The sequence below is a fragment of the Cydia strobilella genome, chromosome 2, assembly GCF_947568885.1.
Source record: "Cydia strobilella chromosome 2, ilCydStro3.1, whole genome shotgun sequence".
Classification (NCBI taxonomy): Eukaryota; Metazoa; Arthropoda; class Insecta; order Lepidoptera; family Tortricidae; genus Cydia; species Cydia strobilella.
In genome coordinates this window covers 14,460,587-14,467,676 of record NC_086042.1, presented here as the reverse complement: position 1 = coordinate 14,467,676, position 7,090 = coordinate 14,460,587, and the positions used below count along the sequence as shown (strand labels likewise).

Here is a 7,090-nt window from a genome sequence, read left to right as displayed (position 1 = left end):
ACAGAGGCAAATATAACCTTTCCTCCATTCGGATGAAAAGCCCGCATCGCGCGTCTTATAGTTAACGATTTCATTGTATTTTATGATTTTGATTATATTCGGGTAACCGTATTATAATCTAATTCGGTAAAATCTTAACAACAACAGCAAAAACACAAGAAGAAGCGAGCTACGAATTAATTTTAAAAAGTTCACATACACAACATTTATTTATACTCATTATGTCGTCATTGTCAGCTGATTCACTTTGAGGATACTTTACGAGGAAAATCAGAATAAATAATGAATCAAAGTCCGTGAATCGAGGAAAAGTAGTAGAGATTTACATGAAGCGAATTTTTAAATAGGTTTACTTACCTGCGTAAAGTAGTTTTAGTTTAGTGTTGTTTGCGAAACAAACAGGTTGTTTTTGTTAATTAAGTATTTAGGTAATTTTTATAATGGATAAAATATTTGTTACTACGTGTGTTTTAAGTGCTGCTTGGTTTAATGTAAGTGGGAGTTTAGGTAAGTGCCTGAAGTACAAATATAAAACCTAAATAGCCTAAATGATAGTAGAAACTTATATACTTACTTAAGCGGTAATGACTGTTTTGTAAAAATATAAGCATTCTAAAGAGCTTTGTTTAGAAAAAAATTATGAATTTTACCAAACATGAGATCTATACGTAGGGTCGGGTAGGAATCAGTGACGCATGGCTCGCGACTATATTTCCTATACAGAGCAGCAATATCTATCCGTCTCTTTCATTTTCCGGAAGAACTCGACACGCAAACACGTACGAACCAATCACTCTCATGCTCAGGCGCCGTTTAGTTGTGCAGTGAGTGATTTTCTATTTTTGGTGTAGAAAACACTTTTCGAGGTAAGTTACATTACATTGTTTTAATTCATCTAAAAAACTAAGATAATATTTTGTTTTTGGTTGAAACTGACGTTAATATACTAGGCAAAGACATAGATTCACATGTCTTGCGGCAACTCAGATGAGATGTGCGCACCGTTGAATTCAAAATGGCTACGACGTGTTCTCAAAATTAAGAAGAACAGTGACTCATGATTCACTGTGTACTTGTTTTTATATGTACAATCAAGGGTAAAGTGTAATTTCATAAAAATATATGATGTGTTTTAAGTTTTAATGTATATAAATTTGCTAGATAAATTTGCACATACGATGGGTTAGGGTTACAAACCAGAAACAAATGTTTTATACTAGTATACTAAGGCGGAAACAGTGGCTCAACGCAAACAGTGACTCACCCAAATATCGTTATAATATACTCTAGCACCCTCACGTGTTAGAATTACCATTGCTCGTCCTTTCGAGTTTGTTTGATTACTGAATGTTTCTGCTGTATCAGCAGGGAAGCTAATAGCCTCTCTCATGTTGAAAGTAGGGTGACTAGGGTGAGTGAGCCACTGTACCCTTTTTTTCCGAGCCACTGTTCCCTTCTTGACATATCTTGTTGTTGCTACATTATTTTTATTTGTTTTACTTTATATTACGATATTGACCATCACATTTGTTATTTGATTGAGAAATAGAAAGGAAACTCCTTTTAAATTTGTATAATGTTTGTAGATCTCAAACAGTAATAAAAAAGGCAGAGAATAAGTTGATCTCATCTAATCAAAGATCATCAGAAGTGTTTTGGTAGTATAACATTTATATGACTGGTTTTGATAAATAATTATGCTCAGTTTAATTCTACTTAAATAAATGAACGAGACGAATTATAGTTTTTTATTAATTTTTATACAGTAGAGTCACTGTGTACTGTTAGAGTGTGTACTACAGGGTAGAGTCACAGTACCCCAGTACCGGTACACAGTGGCTCATTTCCCTTTTTTTTTAACCTTGACTAGCTACTTTATAACTATTTTAATTGAAAATCTGATAATGCAGGGGGCAGATGAATAGCCAAAGTATATTGAGTGTAAATTTCAGCTTGGTGCATCTTATTTTTCTTTATAATTTGGCTGTCCGAAAAAATCCTGGTCACTGTTGCCGACCCGACCCTACCTAAAGATATTTCGCTCCAGTGAACCCCTTACTGTTGGTTTCATTGAATTTCTTGAAGTCTTTGATACTATAATAAACTTCTATACAAAAATCTTTTAATCATTAAAATATTTTTTTATAGCAGTGTCATGAATTTTGTGCATTCATTAGGTATTAATTTTTTGTCCATTTAGCATGTTCAATCAAGTTCATTCTGTAAATCGTAATTATTATTTTTCTACTAGACTGTAATGGTTGAATTAAGATTTCGTATACCAAACTGTAATTGGGTACTTTTCATGTATCCCCCAACCCATATAACCCAACTTAACTATAATATTCATTTTGAAACGATTTAGTCAACTATAATGAAATTGACCAATCACAGCTCGCCGCGGTTAAGTAAGAGGACGAAACAAAACGATAGCTCAAATTTATTACTTATTTTAGGTTGTACAGTAAAAACAATTGCTTCTTAAGTCAGAAACGCGCATGTGTTGCTTGTTAGTCTCCATAAGCTACGGTGGCCAGTCGTGAAAAAAACTGTCTAAAAATTAAATTTAGCAAGGAGCAAGTACCAGGGCCTCATGAGGTACGAAAAGGTGTCGTTGACCAACCCGCCGGGCCTCGGCGGCCGGGTCGCGTACGAGTATGAAGGTATCGCGACTGCTCACGTATCTTAGCTGTATACTTTTGGTTTGTTTGTTACCTATATGATTCTATTACTTTAAAGTATTATTTATGTCGAAACGTAGATAAAGTATTGCATACAATAGTGATATAATCAAGCTTTTCAATCTCGTACCGAATAAGGCCACTCAGCAAGCTTCGTGGCCTTAACACGGTACTCGACTCAACAGCTCTCCATTATATCACGATTGCATTAAATACTAATGTAGGTACCCTCAACTTCTTCCAATTTTCTCCTTTCAATTTCAAACACTGTGGAACAATAAAACTTTCAGTCATAAAACGGTCAGCATGCAAGGAAGACGAGACGTTCGTGGAATGTGCACACTGCGGCCCCGGGAGCTGTGAAGAGCTCGGCCGGCCCAAACCGTGCAAGGGCAGTACCGGCTTATGCAGGCCACGGCCATGTGAGAGACGCGAACGGCGACTGCATATTGAAGAGCCAGTGCCGTAAGTTGTTACCTCAACTTTCTTGTTTCTACTAAGAATTTGAAATTGACAGAAAGTTTAATTCTGCCCAACCATAAGCTCTAAACCCACGCAGTAAAAGTTGAATTAGTAAGTGTTAGTAGAATTGGATTTATTTAGTTTTAACATTGAACGCAACAAATCACATGCAGCTCTGTTTCATTTAAAATTTAATTAAAGTTCTTTAGTACTAATTTTAAGTTCTTTACAAGAGCCATCGGCCAGGTATATACCGGGTGTGGCCTGTAACACGAGCAAATAATTAAAACATATATTATGGTGAAGGTTAGGTATGTAAATATTACAAAACTGAATTAATGTAGCAAATTACTCCGATATATTCCTATTAGCAAAATAGCATGATTTTAGCAGCTTCATTGTCTCGTTCAGTAAGTTAGTACGTAGGAAAACTATTTACTTGTTTCCCCATTATATTTGTTTGCATTTAGTTAAATCTATCTATCTATCTTCTTCTATTTATATAGTCTACCTACATATGTAAATAGGTATATTAATGCACGTGTCCTGAGTGATTGACTGACTGACTGACTCATCAACGTAGAGCCGAAACTACAAAAGCCAGAAAGTTGAAATTTGCACACCAGGTTACATTTATAATGTGTACAAGAGCTAAGAAGCGATTTTGAGAAATTCAACCCCTAAGGGGGTTAAAAGGGGATAAAAATTTGTATGGGGTTCAGGTTCTATTTTAAGCTAACAATTTGAAACTTCGTAAAAAGGTATATTATTAAAATACAAGAAAACTAAGTTCAGTGTTTTTGAAAATTTATCCCTTAAGGTGGTAAAAAGGGGGTGAAAGTTTGTATGGAGATCAAAAATTCTTTCGAGTACGGGACTTGAAACTTTGTATAAAGGCACAAGAAAAGTAATTTCAGCGTATTTAAAAATTCATGTCCTAAAGGGATTAAAAAGTAAATAATAATATTGGAAACTTTCCTTTTAAAATAAAATAAAAGTTTTCAATATTATTATTTACTATTAAGCTTGTACTAATTACAGCTGATTGCGGAGGGGACAGAAACGCGACATCTGGTTGTGGTGACCACTGCGGCAGGTCCTGTTCGGACTACACCGACCTCAACAAAACTTGCTTCAGCAGCTGCCAGTACAATCGATGTGACTGCAAAGAAGGCTTTGTGTTTCATGACTCGTTGGGTGTATGCGTGTTGCTTGAAGATTGTTAGATATTTAGAATTAACGTTGATAATAAACCCTTTTTACGCAGTGATTAATAGCTAGTACCTACACCTTAACCTTTAAAACTAGTTTTAGTAGCAGGTAGACTGATGACTGTTTTAAAGAAAAGTAAAAAAATAAAATAAAAATCAAAATGCTAAAACGTATTAGGCCCAACTTCAACTTTTATTCCACTACTTTTAAACGACTGTCGTAATTTAAAAAAAATTGAACTCAAAGCGTTTGAATACTAAATATCTACTAAATAATACAAAAATGATTTTCAACCTACTGAAACACTAACAACAGGTCAATTTCACGCTAAGAGTTCCATGCAAAAAACTTTAAAATAGCTCTTAAGCAACAGAGAAGTGCACTTTGCTGTTTTTAGCGTTTTTACTAAATGATCACTGCATTTTGAGCTCTTGTTCGAACTTTCCGTGTTTGTATTGCAACTTTATCCGCATTTAAAAGCGCTGCTATCGCTTTGTCCGGAACGTTGCTTGATTAAAGTGTTTCTGGTAATGTTTTTCAATTGCTCAAATGTACTTTGTCATATCCGAGTACATGCAAAACAAAGACGGCATTTCTTCAATCGATACTCTATTGACGTCTCTATTTCTTTTAAGTAGCATAAGAAGACCACGTCTGATCACAATACTTAATGACACAGGTAGCTTAACAGGCGCATGATGAATGATGTTACTCGTAGTTACGTGATGTAATGAACATCACTTTTTAACTCCGTGCGATTAAAAGAGATAGTCACTGTTATTTAGACGCTGCCACGTAGAAGAAGTGCGACCATCATTTCATTTGAGGAGTTCCCGCCGTATATTCACAAAAGTGAAAAAATGCGATGAATATTTATTACAAATATGGAACGGTTGCATCAACCGCCTGTTATCGTCATCGACATCATTACTAAAAATAATCTTGTAGACAGGTTTGCCAGTCCTCGATGAGATTACAATTTCTGCCGTCATACTTAATTATCTTCATTGATTATGCGTGGTCATATTATTGTTTTTTTTTTTTACTTTTTACCTACTGAATGCCATTGCCTTGCCCTCTTAATCTTCTTTTTATAAGTAGTAGACAGCTATCCATCTTAAACAACAAATCATAATAGGATTAAGACTGTACGCTCAAAAATGCAATAAGATCATTTATTAACAGAAATGTTAACCGTTATCCATACTAATATTATAAATGCGAAAGTTTGTCTGTCTGTCTGTGTGCGTGTTACCTCTTCACGATGAAACCGCTAAACCGATTTAGTTTAAATTTGGCATAGAGATAGTTTAAGCCCCGGAGAAGGAAATAGGATAGTTTTTATCCCGAAAATCGTCCCTTGAGAGGGTCGAAAGCGGGCTGGAATTGAAATAATTAATGAAGTGCCTGATAATTTGTGTACATAAGCAATTAACCATACCTATGCTTAAATTGCATGATTGCTATTACACTTTATTCAGGCGCTATTCTTACTCTAGCTGCGGTTACTAAGTCCACGCAGACGAAGTCGCGGGCAAAAGCTAGTATATTATAGTATTAGTAGTAGTAGTAGTAGTAGTAGTAGTAGTAGTAGTAGTAGTAGTAGTAGTAAATCACTTTATTGTACAAAAAAAAATGTTAACATGAAATTCATATAAATTTAGGTACAAAGGCGAGCTTATCTCTATAAGGGATCTCTTCCAGCTATCCAGCTAACCTTAGAGTAAATAATAGCTTTAGTGTTAATATTAGCTTTATACTATAAAATTATAAGTACCATATTAACACTGAATCTTGAAAGGCAGACAAGGTAAACCTGATGATGAACTGACATAACATATTCGAACGTCGAACCATATACAGACAATTCTGTTACTTACTGTAACTTCTAAACTATATAAAACTTTATCTTAACGAACAATCAGAGAAAGGAAGAGACATGTATAAGAAAAGTTACTATGAACACGCAAACCATTAGCCCAGAACAAGTCAAGAACAGTAGCAAAGACAATACGAACTAAAGTCGAGAGTATTTTTAAAATGAAGTTTGACTAAAAAAAATACTAAAATGAAGGAACGAGGAAAATATAAAATCTTAATATAATATGGAAGGACGGGAAAGTTGATTGAAGTGGCATTTTTGACGACAATATTTTACCTCGTATGAAATTTAATAGCCGGTCAAAGCTGGTTAGCACTGTATTGGTTAGCAAGTAGTAAAAACAATCACATGCACAGTCAAACTATACTTTTCCCATAATAAAATCGATTAGTGTCCAGTGAATGTCCACGAGATTAAAAAAAAAACAATATTTTAAGAGATGTTAAAACAATGCAAGTTGCACATTATTGTTTTAACATAGTTACTTAACTATTAGTATTACTTACATACTTTTTTCGAAATAATTACTGAAAACAAGTTTTCATCGAGTGATTTTGTGTAATCTAGTTTTGACTGATAAATCAACCCAGTTAATAATACATTTCAATGCAAGTGTGGAAAGTGTGCTTTTACGAATTTTCCCTTGAACTTGAATGATATTGTACACTATTAGACGGGCCCGCGGCTCCGCCCGCGTAAGTGAAATAAAGGGTTTGTCTTATGTTTACTTGAATACCGACATTACTATGTAATCTATCCCATCAGCATTCAACCCTGCCAGGGTTCATAGCTGTGACAGAGACTTATTTGTAACCGTTTTTTAGATAACTTTTAGTTCGCAAATTTCTCAGTA

The 7,090-nt window shown here is 34.6% G+C and overlaps 1 pseudogene; it reads left to right on the top strand.

The window, feature by feature from the left end:
- The first annotated feature begins 267 nt into the window (after positions 1 to 267).
- On the top strand, positions 268 to 4,383 carry LOC134752665 (serine protease inhibitor swm-1-like; annotated as a pseudogene).
- The last annotated feature ends 2,707 nt before the right edge of the window (positions 4,384 to 7,090 follow it).